General features: G+C 49.6%; 1 protein-coding gene across 7 annotated transcripts in view; it reads left to right on the top strand.

Moving 5' to 3' along the window:
- Window positions 1-14,367: 14,367 nt before the first annotated feature.
- RALGPS1 (Ral GEF with PH domain and SH3 binding motif 1) overlaps window positions 14,368-24,558 on the top strand; it is a 2,625,553-nt gene continuing 2,615,362 nt past the window's right edge. For 5 of the 7 annotated variants that reach the window (XM_069609372.1, XM_069609376.1, XM_069609373.1 and 2 more), the window contains exon 1: window positions 14,369-15,597. The gene's annotated coding sequence lies outside the window, so the exon portion shown is untranslated. Of the gene's footprint in view, window positions 15,598-24,558 lie in introns of all 7 variants that reach the window. The other 2 variants (XM_069609374.1, XM_069609378.1) reach the window with 1 other exon arrangement.

Genomic DNA, 24,558 nt, shown 5'->3' with positions numbered 1-24,558 from the left:
CGATAAGCGTCTGCAGGCTTGGTCTGCATCTCTTCATTTGCCTTGCATTCAGTGTTTCTGCACTTGGCTAATGAGAAACATAATAAAAGCTTTTGACAGTATGTATATGTATCTGTCCTCTATCTACAGACCTGTGTAAGCATGTTCTTCGTGTGAGCATGTGTGTGTTCGTGTAACTTCGCTCATGGCTGCGAGTTTACTTTGTGACTAACGTTGCTATGTCGTGGTGTCACTAATGATGTCAGCACAAATGAAGTCTTGTTATTAGTCAATCTGATCCATTGAGGTGTTTGGATCCATGATCAGGGTAGAGGCACCTGTATCCATAAATGTGTTGACTGAATAAGGTTTGAATGGCTGTCTAAGAGGATATCTGTTCGCAAATGTGAATGTCACTGGCCCTCCTGGGGGCTGTCCAAACAGTGAGTTGCTTCTTGTGTTCTTGACTTTGCAGGCTGTCATGTTGATGGGGTAAATGGGGGCATTCCAGGGATCCTCTCTTCAGTCCCCCCTCTGGTCAACTTGTCAACCAAACCTCCATACCTAGTTACCCTTGCTTTTGGCAACAATATTTGTGTTACTCCTCCAAGAGGGCCATATTAATTTGCATGGTCATTGAAACTCCATGTCATGTAACTGCAGTCTCCTTCCGGATTGCACCACACACATTTTGCCCAGTGCTTGTTGTCAAAGGGATCATCAAATGTCATCTCGTTTGGGAACAGTGGCCATTCTTTTATCTTTGCCCTCAGGTTATTTATTTCTTCCACTCTCTTGTCCTTTTCTTCCTCAATGTTTATATCCACTAATACTTTGATCCCTATAGTTTTCTCATTTGTTTTGGACATTGTGTAATACAGATCTTAATCACATACAGTCCCACTAGTATTAATATTAATGGTCCTGGTAATACTTTGAGTCCGTCCGCCAACAATGTTTGCATCCATAACTGTATACATGATAGCCAGCTCTGGTCTTTTCCTGCTCCTTTTGCTTCCTCCTCGGTTTTGGTGTGCATTTTCAACAATCTTGTCATTGCTTCTTTCAGTGTGTCATTCTCTCTGTCATTTGTGGGCACGAACATGCAACAGGAACTCCAGAATTTGGCGCAAACTCCTCCTTCCATGGCTGTCAGGAGGTCTAGAACATATCTGTTCTGCAGAGCCATCAACTTTACTGCTCAGACCTCTTATTTTTTTATCGCATTGGAGCCATTTACTGTTGAGTTTATTGTCTGCATCAGCTCCCATATTGTTATCGGCAACCATTTTGCATGTGTGTATGTCTGCACAGCTGGAACTACTTACGTGAAAAACATTTCTGTCCTACTCAACAGCCGGTATTCAGGTGGCACATCGTCCAGTGATGCTTCTGATGCTGATGAGAAATAGCTTTCTCTTTTTACTCTACTCATTCCTATTGACCCTTTCTCTCTTTTCATATTGTCCATTTTGGGGAATTCATCTATCTTGATGTCCTGTGGTAAAACTAGCGCTGGCATATTGATGTGTACCAACGAACAGACTCCTCCACTGGTGGGTGACAGCTTCTCATACGCCTTTGATCTGCATGCCCAATAGTGATCCTTTAGTACTGCCATCCCAGTCTTCATTGCTGGATGTTTTTCTGTGTACCTGCACTCTGTTTTTTCTCCAACGTTTACTGCTCCCTCGTTCTGGAAACACAATGCTGGTTTCTTCATTGGTCCAGCTTCATGTCCACCCAGGTCCGTAACTTGTTGCTCACATCCCATACTTTGAGGTACTTGTAGTTTTCTCCTTGTATTGTGTTTACCAGTGCTTGTACTAAGGTGTGTGCCTTGCTATCCTATCTACTACTCCCTCCTTCCATCCTTAAGCTGTGTATACTTGGCCATACACAAGCATTTGTGGTCTTTCCCAACATCCCGGTACTCCTCCTATTTCCTTGGGTGTTTTCTTAGGGTATGATAATTCCTTGAGTGTTATCACTTTAGTTTCTCCTTTCTGTGGGCCGTCAGTTATGTGTTGTATGGCCTGGTCTAGCTGCCAGTATTTGTTCATCATGCCAAGTGTATTTATATAACTGTCTTCTAGGGAAACGTTGCCTTGGACATCCATCTCAATGTTGCTGTTTTCCCTTGGAATCTTCCTTGGGTTGTAACCATGGATAGGTACATAAGGCATTGTGTGCTTGCTGCTGGTATTTCAGTTGCTATAAACATTCTGGAGACACTCATGACATGGGGGATTAATGAGCAGACATAGCAGCTCTCCCCCGTGGTTTCTTTACCTATTTGGTCATGTGCTTATACCACATGTTGTTAGATACCTGAGCAGTATCAGTAAGATAGAGTTCCATCCCCCATGTCTGCACCTGCACTGTGCCTACTTCTCCTTAGTGTACTGACAGTGCTTACTGTTCCACCTGCTAGAGTTGGGGTTGTGTTAGTAGAGGATGCAGCGGTATAGCTAGCAATATGGGATATTTGCCAAAAGAGAAAAGAAAACACACCACTTGGAAATAAGAGACAAGACAAAATAAGCACTTTTTTAATAACCGTTTCCATCACTTACGCTCCTCTTGGCTCCTTGTGTAGCTGAAGATATCAGTTGCCCACCTGAAATGCGCAAAACAAGCGTTATTGGGTTAGTATTGTATTAGTTCAAGGCCCGCAAACAAAGTAGTCTGCCATAGCAAGAAGGAATAGCTGATCCCACACAGATTTTATTCTGGGGTCATGTCATATTGAGAGTAGGGATGAATTTCCCCTTTCCAGGTATGTGTCTACTTGGGACAAATAAGCTATGAAGACGCGGAAATACATGTTAAGGTGGCGTCATCTGGTACTTTTGGATCTCCTAATAAATTGGACAAATTGGACTTGGAAGGTTTCAGGATGGGGATCACAGGGAATCATGGAACAAATGCAATAAAACAGTTGACTTTCATGATGAATGTGTGTGGAAAGAGAAATGACAAGCAGATAGTGTGCCCTCACTCTGGACGTGTAGGATGTTCTTACCCTATCTCTCCTGCACGTCAGTGGGTAACCATTGGATGTCCTCTGTTGGGTTGTGCTGATTCCAAATTGTTGTTTTGCTCTTCTGTTTGTGGGTCATTGGCTCTGTCAATGTTAGTGCTAGGAGAGTTCACCCCTTTGTAGGCTTGATGTCACGGAGGTGGTTCCAAGTGTTCTTCCCGACAGGTTTGACTGCTTGCTCAGTTATCATTTCAACAACGTGCAGTCCTGTGAACTGCAGGGCATCCCACTTTCTGGAGAAATTGCATAAGAGGACTTGGTCCCCCGGATGAGAAGGTGGCTGCTTAGGTAAATCCTTGTTGGCTTTGGTGCTGTTGCTCTATTCTCTGGCTTCATGCCTCTCCTGTTGTCTTTGCAGCTGGCGAGAAATAAAAGAGGCACTAGCAATCAACTAAATGGTATACTCGTACATCTCCTGACCTAATACATCAGATGTATTTTCAGCATCTTTGATTGCCCTAATTGGAGGAGCCAGAGGAAGTCACATGCGCCGTCCTGTTACCACCTCATGTGGGGTTAAATGGTGGTCAGACCCAGGCTTATTGCACAGTGTGAGCAAGGCTAAGGGAAGGCAATGTAGCCAATTTTGGTTCAGTGTCTTTTTAATCTTTGCTATATTTTTCCTTAGGCAAGCCATTGAGGCACTCACACATTTCATTTGCTTGTGGTTGATAGGCACAAGAGAATTTGTGTTAAATTCCTAACAGGGTTGTGATGTGTTGGAACATCTCATTGGCGACGTGAGGGCCATTGTCAGACCACAGGACCTCACACACTCCCCATCATGGGAATACCTCCCATACCAGGAATCTCAACGCTCTAAGTGCGTCAGGATGGGAACAAGGACCCGCCTCGGTCCAACGGGAAAATGGACACACAACCATTATCATGTAGCAGTAACCTTGGCAAACTTGGATCATGTTGAAATAGTCAATGTGCAGGTGTTGGAATAGACCCACTAGGCGATGTATGTCTCCTCTCACTACCCTCAATGTATGACCTGCGGTATATTGTTTACAGACTAGACAATTAGTCATGAATTCAGCCATGTGTTCCACCAAGTTAGGACAGTACCATGTTTCTCCAATATGAACAGCAAGCACTTCCTTCCCTGTATGGGTCGGACAGTGTAATTGTGTCAGTGCAGTGTGTAATAATGAGAATGGCATTACCAATTTCTCTGTATTGATTTGCTGCCATAAGGCATATGTTGGAGACACTGTACAGACACTGTACATCCCATCCTTATCCACAGCTCTTTTTCTTCCGTGGGTGCAGCTCCCTGCTGCACCATAACCTCTGTCACTGGTAATGTGTTGTACCCTTCCTTTCGGATCATAGTTCTTGCATAATCACGTGCTTGGGACAATGCCTCCATGTCTACAGTGTCCCCAAAGTAGGCGGTGTGTTTTACTTTCGCATCTGCTGCTTCGTTACCCCTGGAGGTGGGGTCCTCACCCCTCTTGTGTGCTTGGAACTTCGCTATTGTTATTTGCTCTGGGAGATCTATTTCTTCTATCAATCTGCCCAATAGGAGTGTGTGCTGCACCGGTGACCCATCAGCATGCCTGAAGCGCCTCCTCATCCAACGTGACAGCTCAGAATGGATGTCAAGTAGGCTGAATTTGAATAAATCATCACTTCCTTCTCTCTGCTGTGCTCCAATGCCAATATTAAGGCCACTAATTCTGCTGCTTGTGCTGAATAATGTGATGGCAGACATGCGCTTGTCACTACCTCGCTTGTCCCGTCCTCTCTCAATCTCACAACTCCTGTCCCACTATGCCTTTCCCCAGTTGTTTGGTCAATTGTTGATGACCCGTCAATGTAAAGTATGTCTCCTCCCTCAGGTGCATCCTCCTGTACCTTGTGAGTGTCACTGAATTATTCTATGTTTACTGTGCAGTCGTGTTCATACTCCCCCTTTTGTAAAATGATGACGATAAAAGTCGCCGGGTTGACAAGTCTGCATCTCGCTATCTTGAGAGCTGGGTTTGACAGTAACACCTCATACACCAAAGCGCTCAGTGTGGTCAATGTGCTTTTCTGTCTTTCCATTATTGCAAAGAGAGCATGCTCCACATAGGGAGTGGTGCTGCATACCAAGTAATACTTTCTGATTTCTCCACTGTGAATGCGGCCGCAGCCAATGTCTGTTCACATGGATAGTGTCCTCTCATGACTCGGTCTAATTTCCCACTGTCGTAGGCTAGAGGCTTGTGCCCCATGCCCATCTTCTGTTTCAGTACTGCGGTCATACGCACTCCATCGGAGTGTGAGAATAGGACAGATTCCTTTTGAAAATCTGGGACCCCTAACACTGGAGCTGTGCATTTCTTTTGCACATTGTAATGTTTTTTCCCCTCTTTGTGCTTCCTTCAGTGTGCTCAATAAGGGTCTAGTGTAGGTGCTGTAGTCGAATACCCCTGCACTGTAGTAATTACAGAGTCCTAGGAACTGCAGCATTTGTCTCACAGTTGTGGGTTTTGTTGTCCTGCATATTGCTTCTGCCCTTTCTGGTATTACTCTTCTGCCGTTTTGGGATATCATCTGTCCAATGTACAACACATCTGTCTGGCAATATTGTAACTTGGCTTCGTCTACCGTGTACCCCTTTTCTGCTAGTACTGTCAGCAGGTGTACTGAGTCATTTCTACACTGTTCCTCTGTATTGCTGCAAATCAATATGTAATCTATGTACTGTACAACCGTGTTCTCCATTTGTTCATTGCCTAGGTCAATTTGATTTAGAGTACTCTGTTGAATATGGAAGGTGATTCACAGTACCTTTGAGGAAGTCTTGTATGTTTCCACTTCTTATTTCTATATAGAAATGAAGTCAAGTCCTGTGAGCCTGGGTGTAATGGTGTAGAGAAGAATGCATTCTTGCAATCTATGACCGTCTAGTAGGTAGCCTCCGTGGGAATGCTACACAGAATTGTCGCTGGATTCGGAACTAAAGGAAATTCTGCTTCTACAATGTGGTTAAGAGGGCGCAAGTCCTGTTCAAAATGTCATGACCCCACTGTTGCCTTTTTGACAGGGTACACAGCCATGTTGCATAATGATTCCAATGGCACTAGGATGCCCTGCTTCACTAGTGCTGCAATGGTCTCATAGATACCTTTGTCTGCCTCTCTCGAAAATGGGTACTACTTAACTCGTGGTAGCATGGCTCCTGGCTTCAGCTTTGTTTTTACTGCTCCTATCCCGTTCAGAAGTCCCACATCATAGGGACTTGTGGTCCAAAAGGTGCTGAGGACCTTCACCAAATCCTCTTTGAGAAAGGTTGGCGGTGCTCTCAGCACCATCGCCATTCTCTGTGGTACCTCTCTGTAATGTATTCTCACCCCATATGTGATGCTCATTTTGAATACCATCTCATGAGCTGATCTGTTGTCTTTGAGTAGTTCTTCGTCTGTAACTGTGGTCAACCTCTATCCCTCTGCCACAGTGATCACTGCTCGCCATGATCATCCTGTGTCGTCTGTCCCATGAACTGCTATTCAGCCGTACCCTACTATTACAGGTTCTAATTCTAGTGGCACTATTATCCCTTCCGTCTCATCTAATGGTATCTCTGGCCTCAATAAGAACTCATTTGGAAGGCGCCACATTTTCCCCTGAATCCCGGGGATCTGTGCTATTATTATTTCAGTCCCATACTGAAACAGTTCCTCGTCTACTGGCACCCAACTTTGCACCTTATTTCAACAATATGCTTGAATAATCTCCCACACGTTTAGAAGGTGCATCCCCAGTGTAGAACACACTGTCCCCTTGTCAGTGAATGAAATGGTCATGTTAAGTCTGCTCATGATATCTCTCCCCACTATGTTTATGGTTGTCTGTTGAGAATAAAGTAGGGGAAAATGTAATTCGTGCTCCCCTATAGAAAGTGCAATATCTTCTCTGAAAGGAACCACTTCTGTCGCTCCAGAGAACTGTTTAGCATTCATGGCATCACCTGACACACTATATTTCCCCTCCCGGGTGCATGATTTAGTCGTCCCTGTGTCTACAAGAAAGGAAAAGGTCTTATCACCTATCGCCACCCCTATGCGTGGTTCCTCCGCAGGGTTGAATGTAATTGATAGGATGGAACACATCAAGTCTGCCAGTGGGCTGTCCTATTGAGGGTATAATGACATTCTGTTTCCCAAGAATGGGTAGTCCCCCACTACAGTGACCCCCCACTAATTTCCTTATGGGAGCCATTGACACAGAGTCCATGTGTGCCACTGTCCTGTCGTTTGTTTTTTTGCTGTTCTGCATCTGTGGTATTTGCTGTGCCGCGTATAATTGTTGTGTGCTGCCCTGCATCTGCGGTGCCTGCAAATACTGCTGAACGGATGCCTGCATCTGTTGTGTGTGTGTGTGTCATGGTCTGGTGTGTCTGCGTGTATGCGTTTGGTGCCTGTCCTTGTTTTTGCGTCTGGTCCTGGGCATCAAACTCATTCTGTTCCCCTGGATATGCTGGCTGGTATTGCATCCCCCCTTTCTGTTGCATCCCTCCCCTGCTCCTACACACTGTTGAGATATGTCCTATTTGTCCACACACCTAACACTGGGTCGGTTCTCTTACTTGCATCTGATATCATCCAGGGAAACCATCTGGACCCAACCGTATTTGTTGCCCATATCCTCGATACCCCCGCAGAACTCCTCCTTGGTTCTGTTGCATTTGTTGCCCATATCCGTGTTCCTTTGGTGGCCCACTCATCCTCAAAACAAATGCTGCGCATACCCACACCCCATGAATCCCACTCAGGTGGGTGGTGGTACGTACTGTGTCTGTGGCGCCCCTTGTCCACCCGTGCTTGTTAATACTGCCTCTTCCATGTTGTATTTAAATAGCTTCTTCTGTACCAATTTCGCCTCTTACTGCTTTCTTTCTTCGCGCTTTTTCCTCGTGTTATCTTGCATTAGCCTGCAGTAATGTACTATTGTAAGTTGTATTTCTGACCATGGTTTGGTTTCCATCCACACCATCTTCTTCAGTTGCCTTTGCATCTGTTCGGGCAACCCTTGGCATAGTATATGATAGAATAATGCCACTGTTTTATCCCACGGTTCTTGACTTTCAAGGCACAATAGCTCTTGAAGAGCCTTAATATATTGTAGCAGGTCTTCAACTTCCCCCATTATGCATTCCATAATCGCACTAATGTCTGACGTGTCTGGGTACTGTGTCGGCAGAGCTTCCCATACAGCCGCTCGGCAGTTAGCAAACGGAGAACCATCGTGCACTGTGTTCTGGGATGTTACTCCTGGATAACCCGCCCTTTGCCATACGTCATCAGTGGCTTCTCCGAGGGTCGCCACTAGTAGACCTTTTACGTACCTTATGGCTCATTTGTATCCTGCCGTCATTCTTTCCATCTCGTATATCCATTTCCCTGCAGTCAACGACGGTAGCCTGCACCTCAGGTTTTCCTTGTCTTTATGTTTCCATGGTATGTACTGAGGTTGCCCCCCTCATTTTTCCAGTAAGGTCATCTGTGTAAACCCAATCTCCGTGTGGCCCTCTTGTCAACTTTATTTTCCCATCTGATCTCCTGATGTTTTTGGTGGCGGTGACACCCCTTACCATTTCCCCCCTCCTTCGTGCTGGCAGGTCTCTCAGCCTCTGTGCATATGGGGTCCTATTCCCTGCCGAATGACAAGCAAGTTGTCCCATCCCCTCGTCCTAAGTGTCTGCCAAGTTGTCTTCTGACTCAGTGTCTCACAGGTCACTGTCAAAATTGTCATGGAAGCTTAGTCTCCTCAGTAACTTGCCTTCCTGTTGTTCCCCTCCTAAATCCACCAGATAAGCGCTGTCCCCCCTCAGCGAGGGCCCTGCATCCATTCTGTCTGGCAGCGCGGCTGCCCTTTCATATGTCTTACTGCGATCCTGCTCTGCTTGCCTATCTCTCCCTGTGTTATCGTTGGATGTGGTTAATACCAATTTCAGTCTTATGCCTCTCACTGTACGCTCCTCCTCCTCCTTGCATTTGCGCCCTCTTGCGAGATGCTCTAGTTCCCACTTTCACCTTTCTCTTCTTACTAAAACTTGCTTTTCCTTCACGTCTTCCTCTCTTCATCTCTCTAACTTTTCAAGCTCCCTCTTTCTCCTCATCTCTCACTACTCCTGCTCTTTCTCTTCTTCTCTTTGCTTGTCTCTTCACACCCTCGCACGTGCCCCCTTCTCTTCCTTCTCTTTAATTTCTGCTTCTTCCATTATCTCTGCCCACTCTCATGCTTCATTGCTTCCCTTACACCCCGCTACTTCTTTACTCTCCTCTCCTTTCTCTCCTGTTGCCTTCCCATCTAATTTCAAAATCATTTGCCCTCCTACCCAGTCGTTCGATGCTATTACCTCCCAGCCCCTCCTTGGCGCTTGTCTGGGTCTCGCTGCGCGCCCCTTTCTGCCCCTCCTTGGTATATGATGGAGGCTAGAAATGTTGGATTTGTGTACCCCTCTGCTGCTTTTAATTGCCATATAGGGTATAATCCCTGTTTCTGTGGTAGCCCCTTCGGTCTCAAAGTCAGGAGGGGGGGAGGGCGGGGGCCGAGGGTGCTGCGCCCGGAGTCTCCTGCTGGCTCAGCATCCACTGACGCCTCGCTACTTCCCCCTCATCCTCCTGAAACATCTTCCAGAGTTCAAATATCACCATACAAGGGCTTCATTTTTTCTCATTGTAAGCCTGTTTTATGTGTGTGTGTAATGATTGCTGCACGTATTTAGAGAAACTTCCACATTGTGGCCATGGCTTAGTCAATTTACCTTTTGTGTTTTTCGTCCATTCTGCGCTATATTTACAAATCTTGTCATTATATCGCAGAAGGCCCTTACATAGGTGCTGTAGGGGCGTATCCCCCGGCTCTTCCCCTGATACATTGCTTTATACTTACTTGACTTCAAGTTGAGGCCTTTGATACTTCCATTATTGTACAAGCACAAAAATACTTTAAATTCTGTTTTTCTTAATTTCACAAATACCAGTTCTTGTCAATTCTCCTGAGCCACTATGGCTCCCAACCCACCTTTCAGTGTGCTCTGCGCACAGCCCTTCTACAACTCTCTTCCACCTTAGGCACACCCACCAATATTACGCGTGCGCCTTCCGCACACCGCCACTGACCAGCTGACTCTGTAAATTGTAAATTGCAAATTGCGATGCTCGAATTCTGTACCTCCTCGTGCTGTCCTAGTCCAATGCACAGGTCCTATGGGTGACTTCACTGCTTCACTTAATATGGGGAAACTAGAAATCACTAACAGAGCTCACAACACTAATGTTCCATCACACAGAAAATTCTTTATAAACCCAACCTATACCCACAGCTGTCTTCCTACCTGCTAACAGGAGATACCAATATTTATCGTGCTCAATCTGTACCTGCAGCATCGCCTTGTAGATAAAACCCCTCAGCAAAACTTAACCAGAAGAACACCTTCCGCAATCTGAGCTAGCTCCCTTTGCAAAGCCCTTACACAGGGATACCATCATTCATGACCCGAGCTAAAACACCTAATCCACAGGGAATCCAATATCTGAACAACTTGTATCATCCATAGTATTAAGTCAATAGTCTAGGTTATTCGCCAGAACCTTTTACCTCAAGACCGAATGCTCCCTAACCACTAAAAGGACATCTACCTGCTCCTTTCCCTACTATACTTCACCCTACTCAACATTACTAAACAATACTCAACAATGCTTCAACAATATTCACCACCACCCTACACCCAACATTACTTTACCACCCATCTCAGTTGCCGTATGGCTGAGTCAATACTTACACTCCATGATCCACTGATGCTGCTCGGCTACCAGCTCCCCCAAAGCTTCTGTGCCAACCTTCTGGTCTGCTGGGCTCCTCACAGACTGCGGGCAGGATATTTTCCAAACTTGCTCCTGACGGCCTCTGTACGGGGTGCACCTCCCGTGGGGCTCGTTTTCCGCGAGGAGCCCTGCAGCTCTCCAGGTGCTGCGGTGGAATAAGCAACTTATGCCGAACAGGCATAGTTAAACATAACTCTGCTACCAACTTGTTGGCTTAGGTATCTCAGAGGGATTGGGGGTCACACTACGAGCTCACCGTTCCTGCTCTTAGGGTCCAACAACCCTCCCCAGTACACAGACGAGGACTCAGCCAAGGGAAGGTTAGAACTGTTGTTTATTAGACAGACATGGATCATACAGGACATTCAAAATCTCCCAGACTCACGGCTCCTACGCCTATGCCGGACCATTTTGTTTCATTTCTGCATCACAACATGGGGCTCTTCCCCAAAAATCTAAGAGCCTGCATGATTGGGTCATTGTGGTGGTATCACCTATGGCTGGCACATATAGATGTTCCTTCATTGGTGTTCCCATGTCAGGTGGCTTGCCTGCCCCTTACCCAAGAAACTGTCTATTACATTGTTGAAGGGTTGCAGGATTACCATTTGCCCTTGCCCTCTGCCATCCACCCCTGAATTTCTATTACCTGATTGGCTGGAGCTGGTCTGCCCAGGCCTTGGACCCAGCTCTGTTCTCAGCGCTCAGTGCACCTTCTCAAGGTGATGAGAAAGACTATGTGCCCCCAACGTAACTGTTAGTGCTACCACTTTTCCCTGTGAGAGTGCCCTCAGTGTTGCAACGTTATTAACAATTTCATTTTTCACTTCATGTCTGTGTTGCTGAGAACCATTCGTCTTCTACCGTGGGTGAATGACCATTGTCTAGCTCTGCTGCATCACGTGATTGGGGACCGCGAAATCGAGCTCTCTGATCTGCACTTTATGAGTATTTATTCTGCTCTTCTGCAGTTGGCTCTATGTCTCTTAGCTTTGGAATGTGCTGTTTGTCTCTGATCTCGGCTGCGAGCCCTGGCCTGCTGTTCTGTGCAGCCTAGTTCTGCTTTTCTTAGTCTCTCGTCCTGTGTAACCTCATCATAGTTATCCTATGATTTCTATATATCTATACTGTGCTATGTTTCTTTCAGGTTAGTTGTCTTCAGCCCTTCCAGGCTCCTTACTTGATCCTGTAGTTCCATAGGGTTAGTTGTGATAAGCATCTGAAAGCTTGATCTGCATCTATTCTTTTGCCTTGTGTTCAGCGTTTCTGCACTTGGCTAATGAGAAAAATAATAAAAAAGCTTTAGTATGTATGTATCTGCCCTCTATCTAGAGAACTCTGTAAGCATGTTCTTCGTTTGAGCATGTGTGTGTTTGTGTAACTTCGTGTATGGCTGCGAGTTTACTTCATGACTAACGTTGCTATGTTGTGGTGCCACTAATCATGTCAGCACAACTGAATTCTCGTCATTAGTCAATCTGATCTATTGAGGCGTTTGGATCCATGATCAGGGTAGCAGCACCTGTATCCATAAAGACGTTGACTGGATAAGGTTTGAATGGCTGTCTACGAGAATATCATTTTACATATAGGTGGATGTTATTGGCCTTCCTGGGGGCTGTCCAAACAGTGAGTACTTTTATGCGTTCTTGACTCTGCAGGCTGTCATGTTGATGTGGGTTAAGGGGGGCATTTCAGGGACCCTCTCTTCAACTCTGCAGAATGTCCCATCATATGGCAACGTGAGAGAGTATTTCTGCCAATAGTCTCTCATATCAACTTTATTTCTAAAATAAAATGTGAATGGAGGCATTCATCACATTATAGACACCACATATTTCATTGTGAAACTCAGACTTTAAAATCAGAAACTATCGACTATCATTGTCACTACTGATGTGCCCAGACTCTATAGCAACATCCGTCCTGAAATAAAAATAGAAACAGTGAGATCAGCTCTGAAATTACGCTGGATAAATGTTGTTCATCATAAATTCCTTACCACTTTGTCGAGTAGAACATTACATCAGAATTAATTCAAACACGATAAGATATTTTACAGATATTTTACAAGGCACTTCATTGGGGGCCAGATTTGTCCCTATTGTGCGACTATAATGTATACCCTACCCGGATCTATATTTCCAAGAATTAATTATTGTATATGTTATTGGGATTTGTACTGTGCACCGCTGCAATTTGCATGGTCTGAAAGCACTCTGCAGATCTGGGAGAGAGGGCGTTGGGTGAGGTTAGTGGGGAGAGCTGGGAAAATGCAAGCAAGCTTTGATGTCGTGCCACAGCTTTGTGAGAACGCTAGAATGATGATGATTTCATCATCCGGCAAAGCTACGTCAGTACTTTAGAAATTTCTGTAGAAGTACTGATTCCCGCCACAGAACCATTACATTCACGTACCACATTGTTCCCAGAAAAATCCACTTTCGTGGAACTCAATTGGTTATTGCTTCAAATCAACTTATTGTGCCATCTTCATTAAATCTTCAGATCATCTTTGTGCTGCATGCAATCAAAGCACCTGAAGATCTGCTTTAATAGTTTGCCTCTTTCACAGCTTCTGTGAGAAAAATGTATCACAACAGATGGGTTGTCTTTCATCTAAACAAAAGATTAAATGTGGAGCAGTTTTCATCAAAAGAGGCCATTTGGAACTTAGTCTGCAGAGAGCTATGAATACAATTCAAGATATGGCAGGAGACTCATTATTTCCGCCTACTCACAAGAAAAAGTCATCATTGAGAATTCCCTGTACCCTAACATAGACTCCATTGAACTGCGCCGTCCAAAGTATTATTAACAAACAGTGGAGCATTCTTCAAAGTGACCATGAGATGTACTCTAGTCAAAGTTAAATCGCAGTTCGGGTAAAAAACACATTAAGAACCTTTCTGGCGCCCTTACAAGAGGCAACTGCATAGACATGACTGCTGCACAATTTTGTCAGCATCAAACTAGGTCACATTCAAATGTTTGTTAAGTGTTTATTGCAACAACAAAAAGGTTTCATAAAATAGTATGTGACAAGACTATGCCATGACATTGTTTAGAGAGTGAAATCCCAATGTGGCAAACTAAGACTAGGAATAACTTGTAGAAAACAGAAAGAAAGAAACATTGAGCACACATATGATGTCAGAAATTAATTAAAATATGTAATCCAGACTTGCAAACCCGTCAAGTAAGCAGGGTGCAACATCGGCCAATTGCAAGCACGAGCAATGGAAGACATCAAATCAACAGGACAAAAGCAGAGGCAATGAAGCACAACAGTGGGGAAGAGAAGAAAATTGGGCATTCACACCTTTACTCACCCACTATGCACCTAACATTATTTACACATTCACTATTCGCATTACATTGCATAGCATAACAGTACAACAGAACAGAGCACTTGGTTGTGTGCCCCTTCCCCACAGAAGGTACTCTTTCTATTGAATCCCGTCCGTGTCGTTGTGCGCTCTGACTCTCTTTCGGGCTTCTTTTCACGGCCGGTTGCGCTTCTTTCCCGGCCTGGCCGCACAGAGAGGGAGGCGGTGCAGAGGCCGGAGCCATTGCTGGCTGATTTCGCAGGAGGTGGGCAGAGTCCAGGGCGCAGCCGGAGCTGCGGGGAAATTCTGACAGCACCTGTCAGAGCATGCGGATACAGTGTAACCTGTAAGAGAGCACAGGGTCGCCGTCAGCAGGAGCCTGCCGGGATACATTGCAGCACACGGGAGAGACACGGCACCCAACAGGAGAATCACTGCCACCTGGTGCAGAACACCAGAGACCCCCTGTAACGCGCAGGAAGACGCTAGAAGACCTACACCGTAACCTACAGGGGGATACGTGGTGGCCTGCAGGAGAGGAGGTGCCGGCAGGTGCTATCATAGAGCCTAGAGGCGGATATTTCAGCAGGAGGCACCAGCAGACTATCTACTTTAACCTGCGCAAGCAGTAAACGAGGGGCATACATAATCCACTGGGCGTGCACAGGAGCTGCACTGGTGTCCACAGGAGAATTCAAAAGGGAGCACACTGTCGCCACTGCCACCAGAAGCCCGCAAGAGATTCACTGTAACCCCAAGGTTATACAACTCTACCCCACAGGAGAACCCCTGCCAGCCTCACATGGGAGATGGGCTGTAACCCACCAGGGGATGCACTGGAGACATCAGGAGAAATGGTGGCAGCAGTAGGATGACCCGCGGGAACTACAGTGAAACTTGCAGGAAAAGCCTTTGGGGGATACCGACATAAGGAGATACCAGGAGATACCTCATATCGTGTGGGAGATACATTGCAGCATACAGGAGATACACTATCGGCAATTGGAGGCTGTGGGGCAGGGAGAGCCTGAAATATCTTGTAACCTGCACAAGGAGACTCCAGGGAGTACACAGTGACCCATAAAAGAAACCTGTGGGCACTACGGTATAACCTGCAGAGGGATCCCAAGGGAAGTACACCTGCAGGTGGTACACGGTAACCTGCAGAAGGAGCCTGCAGGAAGCACACCTGTGGAAGGAGCCTGCAGAGTGTCCACTGTAAACTGCAACATCAACCTGTAGGGATCTCACTATAAAACACAGGATACATTGGCTGCAGGAGGGCCTATAGCGGATACCATTTCAACAACCTCAAGAGACCATCTGTCTGCAGGAGATGTCCCACAGTCGCTGCAGGGCGCAGGGCCAGATGTTCTGCTGCGGCTGAAAGGCACCTTGCCTAGCCCACCCCTCTGAGGTGAGAATGCGCCAGCCTTTCCCCTTCCTGCCAGTGGCAAGTGTGGCATGGCTGTGCAGGCCTGTATGGAACCAGTGGTGAAGTAGCAGTGTACTCCACAGTCCTCTTCTCCCCGTGGCAAGTGCAGCAGCGCCCGCCCACCACACCTCTCCTTCCCTTCTGTGGCAAGCGAAGCAGTGCCAACCACACCTCTCCTTCCCTTCCATGGCATGTGCAACAGTGCCCACCACACCTCTTTCTCTTCCGTGGCAAGTGCAGCAGCACCAACCATACCTCTCTTTCTCTCCAGTGGCCAGTGCAGCAGCCACCACCACACTGCTCCTTCTCTTCCGTGGCATGTGCAGCAGCACCCGCCACATCCCTCCTTCCCTTCCGTGGCAGGTGCAGCAGCACCCACCACACCCCTCCGTCCCTTCCGTGGCAGATGCAGCAGCACCCACCACACCCCTCCGTCCCTTCCGTGGCCGGTTCAGCAGCACCCACCACACCCCTCCTTCCCTCCAGTGGCAGGTGCAGCAGCACCCACCACACCCCTCCTTCCCTTCTGTGGCATGTGCAGCAGCACCCACCACACTCCTCCTTCCCTCCAGTGGCAGGTACAGCAGCACCCACCACACCCCTCCTTCCCTTCTGTGGCAGGTGCAACAACACCCACCACACCCCTCCTTCCCTCCCGTGGCAGGTACAGCAGGGCACAGATCATCCGTCCATCCACTTCTCTCATTGACAAGTGCAGCAGGGCCTGCCACACCCCCCCTCTCTCTTTCTTGGCAGGTGCAGCAGGGCCTACCATAACCCCTCGCCCCCTCCTCTTGTCTGCTATGGCAGGTGCAGCAGGGCACTGCACATCAAACCCTTCACTTCTCTTAGTTACACGTGCAGCAGCACCCAACACACATCCCTCCTGTTACAGAAGGCAGGTGACAAGACGAGAAGACCCCCCCCCCCCACACCACCCCGTCTCTTCATCTCGCAGGGGGCCCTTCTCACTTGTCCCCATTTCACTGAGTGCAGAGACACCGTGACCGCAGCACGAACTCCACACTTTCCTGTGCTACTCTCAGTGGCAAGGGCAGCGGGGCTTACCCACAACTATCCCTCTTATTACAAGTGCATCAGGGGTCTCCATGCACCCCCACCATCTCGCAGTGACAAGGTCAGAATACCCCCCCCCCCTCCCTCTTTCTCTCTCTAACACACATCTCTCTGGACAGTGCAGCAGCCCCCGTCCCCAACTCCCCCACCTCTCTGCAACTATGAGCGCCCCTCCCTCCTCCGAATCCCCACCCCCACCCCACACATCCATCAGTCGCGGCACCCTCCCTGACCCTTCCCATGCAGGCCAGCGTGCTCAGTGTTCCATTGTCCCGTGTGTTCCCACAGGGCCAGTGTGCGAGATGTCATGAGTAGTAGAACATGTCTTTACATTTACGGAATAACGGATGATGGGCAACCTTTGATCGAGAGCAGCGGGGCGTTTTATACTATTAATTCAAGAAATACGAGCAAAATAAAAAATAATACTCGTTTTAATATCTTAGCATGTTAAGATAGAGTTTATACATTGGAGGTCTCTTTATTCTGAGATCGGCGCTGCCTCCTCGCATTTCAGGGCTTTTGGGCGCACACGGGGCCCGTGGGACACCTGTTTAAATGCCACGAGGGGGTTTACGCCAGTGACTAGACCACCATTGGTTGTTAGGTTCTGCTGTTTTACTGGGCACAGCTAATTAAGCGGGCACTACAGATCCAACACACATCTTATAGAAGCCTGGACAGCTGGACGCCCACTGCTCCCCTGTGCACCCCCTCCCATCCCCCACGCCCCGTCCCCAAATGCATAATATTGCATTTGAGCTCTCTGTTCATGGACATGTCTTGAGAAGGCACGGCTTGGCACATTTGGCGGTCACCAGCCGCCGATCGCGGTGCCATCAGGCCACTGTGACGTATGGACGGCACACAGTGTGTGCATCGGCTCCTCGCCCCTCGTGCAGTGCGACTGTGCGGATTCCAGCGGTGTGTGAAATGCAGCCAGGTACTGGCGGTGTCACACTGCGTCACGCCTGTCCTGGAGGCCTTCTCCTGCCGGGGAGCTGCGTTTCTTCTTATCCAGTCACCCGGACAGCTGCGCTCGCCGTGCAGATGCCACACTGAGCGGAATACCTCACACGTGCATCCCGGGGTGCCTCACGCACCTGCTCCGCTCGCTCCTGTTCGCTCCCATTGGCTATTGTCACTGCTAACATGCAGTCAGCCGGGACTATTTGTAGGTTTTTCGTTTGAAAATAGGGAAATCATCGCAAGAAATGCGCTCCTCTCACATCACCGAAGGTAATAGATGTGCAAGACTGTGGGGGAGCGCATGCTCGGGGACAGTGGTGCCAGACATTGCATCCTAGGGAACAGCGGTGCCAGACATTGCATCCTAGGGAACAGCGGTGCCAGACATTGCATCCTAGGGAACAGTGGTGCCAGACATTGCGGAAGCGCATCCTAGGGAACAGTGGTGCCAGATATTGCATCCCAGGGAACAGTGGTGCCAGACATTGCATCCCAGGGAACAGTGGTGCCAGACATTGCATCCTAAGGAGCAGTGGTGCCAGACATTGCATCCTAGGGAACAGCGGTGCCAGAAATTGCATCCTAGGGAACAGTGGTGCCAGACATTGCATCCCAGGGAACAGTGGTGCCAGACATTGCATCCTAAGGAGCAGTGGTGCCAGACATTGCGGAAGCGCATCCTAGGGAACAGTGGTGCCAGACATTGCATCCCAGGGAGCAGTGGTGCCAGACATTGCGGAAGCGCATCCTAGGGAACAGTGGTGCCAGACATTGCATCCTAGGGAACAGCGGTGCCAGACATTGCATCCTAGGGAACAGCGGTGCCAGACATTGCATCCTAGGGAGCAGTGGTGCCAGACATTGCATCCTAGGGAACAGCGGTGCCAGACATTGCATCCTAGGGAACAGCGGTGCCAGACATTGCATCCTAGGGAACAGCGGTGCCAGACATTGCATCCTAGGGAACAGAGGTGCCGGACATTGCATCCTAGGGAACAGCGGCGCCAGACATTGCATCCTAGGGAACAGCGGTGCCGGACATTGCATCCTAGGGAACAGCGGCGCCAGACATTGCATCCTAGGGAACAGCGGTGCCGGACATTGCATCCTAGGGAACAGCGGTGCCAGACATTGCATCCTAGGGAACAGCGGTGCCGGACATTGCATCCTAGGGAACAGCGGTGCCAGACATTGCATCCTAGGGAACAGTGGTGCCAGACATTGCGGAAGCGCATCCTAGGGAACAGTGGTGCCAGACATTGCATCCTAAGGAGCAGTGGTGCCAGACATTGCATCCTAGGGAGCAGTGGTGCCAGACATTGCATCCTAGGGAACAGCGGTGCCAGACATTGCATCCTAGGGAACAGCGGTGCCAGACATTGCATCCTAGGGAACAGCGGTGCCAGACATTGCATCCTAGGGAACAGCGGTGCCAGACATTGCATCCTAGGGAACAGCGGTGCCAGACATTGCATCCTAGGGAACAGTGGTGCCAGACATTGCGGAAGCGCATCCTAGGGAACAGTGGTGCTAGATATTGCATCCCAGGGAACAGTGTTGCCAGACATTGCATCCTAGGGAGCAGTGGTGTCAGACATTGCATCCTAGGGAACAGTGGTGCCAGACATTGCATCCTAGGGAAAACCCGTGCCAGACATTGCATCCTAGGGAACAGCGGTGCCAGACATTGCATCCTAGGGAACAGTGGTGCCAGACACTGCATCCTAGGGAACAGTGGTGCCAGACATTGCGGAAGCGCATCCTAGGGAACAGTGGTGCCAGCCATTGCAGAAGCGCATCCTAGGGAACAGTGGTGCCAGACATTGCATCCTAGGGAACAGTAGTGCCAGACATTGCATCCTAGGAAACAGTGGTGCCAGACATTGCAGAAGCACATTCTAGGGAACAGTGGTGCCAGACATTGCATCCCAGGGAACAGTGGTGCCAGACATTGCATCCTAGGGAACAGTGGTGCCAGACATTGCATCGTAGGGAGCAGTGGTGCCAGACATTGCAGAGGCGCTTCCTAGGGGAGAGTGGTGCCAAACATTGCAGAAGCGCATCATAGGGGACAGTGGTGCCAGAATTGTGGAAGCACATCCTAGGGAACAGTGGTGCCAGACATTGCGGGAGCTCACCCTCGGAAACCGTGGTGCAGACATTGCAGGAGCGCTCCCTAGGGATAGTGATGGGAGACATTGTGGGACCGCTCACTAGGGATCAGTGTTGGCAGACATTGCATGAGAGCTCCCTAGGGATCAGTGTTGCAGACATTGCGGGAGCGTATCATAGAAATGTTGGCACACACTGGGGGAGCATATCCTAGGGAACAGTGGTGCCAGACATTGCATCGTAGGGAACAGTGGTGCCAGACATTGCATCCTAGGGAACAGGGTGCCAGACATTGCATCCTAGGGAACAGCAGTGCCAGACATTGCATCCTAGGGAACAACGGTGCCAGACATTGCATCCTAGGGAACAGCGGTGCCAGACATTGCATCCTAGGGAACAGTGGTGCCAGGCAATGCAGAAGCGCATTCTAGGGAGACATTACGGAAGCGCATCCTAGGGAACAGTGGTGCCAGACATTGCGGAAGCGCATCTTAAGGAACAGTTGTGCACAACATTGCAGAAGCACATCTGAGGGGACAGTGCTGCCAAACACTGTGGAAGCGTTTCCTAGGGAACAGTGGTGCCAGGCATTGCGGAAGCACGTCCTAGGGAACGGTGGTGCCAGGCATTGCGGAAGCGCGTTTTAGGGGACAGTGGTTCCAGACATTGCGGAAAGCGCGTCCTAGGGAACGGTGGTGCCAGACATTGCAGAAGGACATCTGAGGGGAAAGTGGTGCCAAACACTGTGGAAGCGTGTCCTAGGGAACAGTGGTGCCAGACATTATGGAAGCGTGTCCTAGAGAACAGTGGTGCCAGGCATTGCGAAAGCGCGTCCTAGGGAACAGTGGTGCCAGACTTTGCGGAAACGCGTCTTAGGGGACAGTGGTTCCAGACATTGCGGAAAAGCGTATCCTAGGGAACAGTGGTGCCAGACATTGCAGAAGCTCATCCTAGGGAACAGTGGTGGCAGACATTGCGGAAGTGCATCGTAGGGAGCAGTGGTGCCAGACATTGCAGAGGCGCTTCCTAGGGGAGAGTGGTGCCAAACATTGCAGAAGCGCATCATAGGGGACAGTGGTGCCAGAATTGTGGAAGCACATCCTAGGGAACAGTGGTGCCAGACATTGCGGGAGCTCACCCTCGGAAACCGTGGTGGCAGACATTGCAGGAGCGCTCCCTAGGGATAGTGATGGGAGACATTGTGGGACCGCTCACTAGGGATCAGTGTTGGCAGACAATGCATGAGAGCTCCCTAGGGATCAGTGTTGCAGACATTGCGGGAGCGTATCATAGGAGTGTTGGCACACACTGGGGGAGCATATCCTAGGGAACAGTGGTGCCAGATATTTCAAGAGCGCACCATAGGGAACAGTGGTGGCAGACATTGAGGAAGTGCATAATAGGGAACAGTGATAGCAGACATTGAGGGAGTGCATACTAGGAGACAGTGGTGACAGACATTGCGAGAGCGCACCCTAGGGAACAGTGGTGCCAGACATTATGAGAGTGCACCTTAGGAAACAGTGGTGCAGACATTGGGGGAGCGCTCCCTAGGGATCAGTGGTGGCAGACATTGCGGGAGCGCATCTTAGAAGTTTCGGCACACACTGGGAGAGCATTTCCTAGGGAACAGTGGTACCAGATATTGCGAGAGCACACACTTGGGAACAATGGTGCCAGACATTGCGGAAGCGCATCCTAGGGAGACATTGCCGAAGTGCATCCTAGGGAACAGTGGTGCCAGACATTGCGGAAGCGCATCCTAGGAACAGTGGTGCACAACATTGCGGAAGCACATCTGAGGCGACAGTGGTGCCATACACTGTGGAAGCGTGTCCTAGGGAACAGTGGCGCCAGACATTGTGGAAGCGTGTCCTAGAGAACAGTGGTGCCAGGCATTGCGGAAGCGCGAACTAGGGAACAGTGGTGCCAGGCATTGCGGAAGCGCGTCTTAGGGGACAGTGGTTCCAGACATTGCGGAAAGCGCATCCTAGGGAACAGTGGTGCCAGACATTGCAGAAGGACATCTGAGGGGAGAGTGGTGCCAAACACTGTGGAAGCGTGTCCTAGGGAACAGTGGTGCCAGACATTATGGAAGTGGGTCCTAGAGAACAGTGGTGGCAGAGATTGCGGAAGTGCATCGTAGGGAGCAGTGGTGCCAGACATTGCAGAGGCGCTTCCTAGGGGAGAGTGGTGCCAAACATTGCAGAAGCGCATCATAGGGGACAGTGGTGCCAGAATTGTGGAAGCACATCCTAGGGAACAGTGGTGCCAGATATTGCGGGAGCTCACCCTCGGAAACCGTGGTGGCAGACATTGCAGGAGCGCTCCCTAGGGATAGTGATGGGAGACATTGTGGGACCGCTCACTAGGGATCAGTGTTGGCAGACATTGCATGAGAGCTCCCTAAGGATCAGTGTTGCAGACATTGCGGGAGCGTATCATAGAAGTGTTGGCACACACTGGGGGAGCATATCCTAGGGAACAGTGGTGCCAGATATTGCAAGAGCGCATCCTAGGGAACTGTGGTGGCAGACATTGAGGAAGTGCATAATAGGGAACAGTGGTAGCAGACATTGGGGGAGTGCATACAAGGAGACAGTGGCGACAGACATTGCGAGAGCGCACCCTAGGGAACAGTGGTGCCAGCCATTGTGAGAGCGCTTCCTAGGGATCAGTGGTGCCAGACATTGCAGGAGCGCTCCCTAGGGATCAGTGGTGACAGACATTGCTTGGAGCGCATCTGAGAAGTTTTGGCACACACTGGGAGATTATTTCCTAGGGAACAGTGGTACCAGATATTGTGAGAGCACACACTTGGGAACAGTGGTGCCAGACATTGAGGGAGCGCACCCTAGGGAGCACTCCCTAGGGAACAGTGGAGTCGGACATTGGGAGAGCGCACCCTAGGGAACAGTGGTGCCAGCCATTGTGAGAGCGCTTCCTAGGGATCAGTGGTGCCAGACATTGCAGGAGCGCACCCTAGGGAGCACACCCTAGGGAACAGTGGTGCCAGACATTGCGAGAGTGCACTCTAGGGAACACTGGTGCCAGACATTGCAAGAGCGCACCCTAGGAAACAGTGGTGACAGACATTGGGGGAGTGCTCCCTAGGGATCAGTGGTGACAGACATTGCGGGAACACTCCCTAGGGATCAGTGGTGGCAGACATTGTGGGTGCGCATCATAGAAGTGTTGGCAAACAGTGGGGGAGCATATTCTAAGGAACAGTGGTGCCAGATATTGCGAGAGCGCACCCTAGGGGGCAGTGGTGGCAGACATTGGGGGAACAAATCATAGGAGACGTGTTGGCAGACATTGGGGCAGTGCATCGTAGGAGACGGGTGCAGACATTGGGGCAGTGCATCGTAGGAGACGGGGGCAGACATTGGGGGAGTGCATCGTAGGAGACGGGGGGCAGACATTGGGGGAGTGCATCGTAGGAGACGGGGGCAGACATTGGGGGAGTGCATCATATGAGACAGGATTTGCATACACTGGGAAAGCGCAGTCTGGGGCACAGTGGTGGCACACATTGGGGGAGCGCATCCTCGAGGACATTGGTGGCAGACTTTGGGGGAGCACATCCTATGGGACAGTGGTGGCAGGCACTGGGGGAGCGCATCATAGGAGAAGTGTTAGCAGAAACTGGGGGAGGTGGAGCACATCCTAAGAATTGTGGTGGCAGACAACGGGGGAGTGCATCCTAGCGAACAGTGGAGAGGGGCACATCTAGTGGACAGTGGTAGCAGACATTGGAGGAGTACGTCAAAGGGGTCAGTGATGGAAGATATTGGTGGAGGGAATCCTGGTGACAATGGTGGCAGATTCTGGGGGAGCACATCCTAGGGGAGAGTGGTGGAAGACACTTGGGGAGTGCATCCTTGGAGACGTTGTGGCAGACATTGGAGGGGCGCGTCATAGAGGTCAGTGGCAGCAGACACTGGGGGAGTGAATTCTGGGGATAGTGGTGGCAGACAGTGGGGGAGTGAATCCTGGGGATAGTAGTGGCAGACATTGGGGAGTGAATCCTCGGGATAGTGGTGGCAGACACTGGGGAAGTGAATCCTGGGGATAGTGGTGGCAGACACTGGGGGAGTGAATCCTGGGGATAGTGGTGGCAGATACTGGGGGAGTGAATCCTGGGGATAGTGGTGGCAGACACTGGGGGAGTGAATCCGTATTGCACACCAGGAGATGGTGGTGGCAGATTTGGCAGATCATATCCTGTGAACATCGGTGGCAGACATTGTGGGAACACATCCTAGGTATGGCGGTGTCAAACATTGTGGGAGCGCATTGTAGGGACTGTAATGGCAGACACTGTAGCAGCGCATCCTTGGGGACAATGGTGGCAGATATTGAAGGAGTGAATCCTAGGGGACAGTGGTGGAGCATATCCTAAGGGACAGTAGTGGCAGACATTGGGGCAGGCATCCTTGAAGACAGTGGTGGCAGACATTTGGGGAGCACATCCTAGAAGGCAGTTGTGACAGGTTTTGAGGCAACACATCCTGGGGACAGTGGTGTCAAACTTTGTGGGAGTGCATTGTAGGGAAGGCAATGACATACGCTAGGTGTACGCATCCCAAGGGCCAATTGTTGCAGACACAGGGGAGCGCATCCTAAGGTACAGGGGTGGCAGACACTCGGGGAGAGTATCCTGAGGGACAATGGTGGCAGACATTTATGGAGCACGTCCTAGGGCGCAGTAGTGGCAGAAAATGGGTGAACGCATCCTGAGGGAGAGTGTTGGCATACTTTTGGGGGGAGCATTTCCCAAGG

Source organism: Ambystoma mexicanum, chromosome 8, assembly GCF_040938575.1.
Source record: "Ambystoma mexicanum isolate Mex_15411 chromosome 8, UKY_AmexF1_1, whole genome shotgun sequence".
NCBI classification, from domain to species: Eukaryota; Metazoa; Chordata; class Amphibia; order Caudata; family Ambystomatidae; genus Ambystoma; species Ambystoma mexicanum.
The sequence above is the reverse complement of the archived record's forward strand: the minus strand, read 5'-3'. Positions and strand labels throughout refer to the sequence as shown.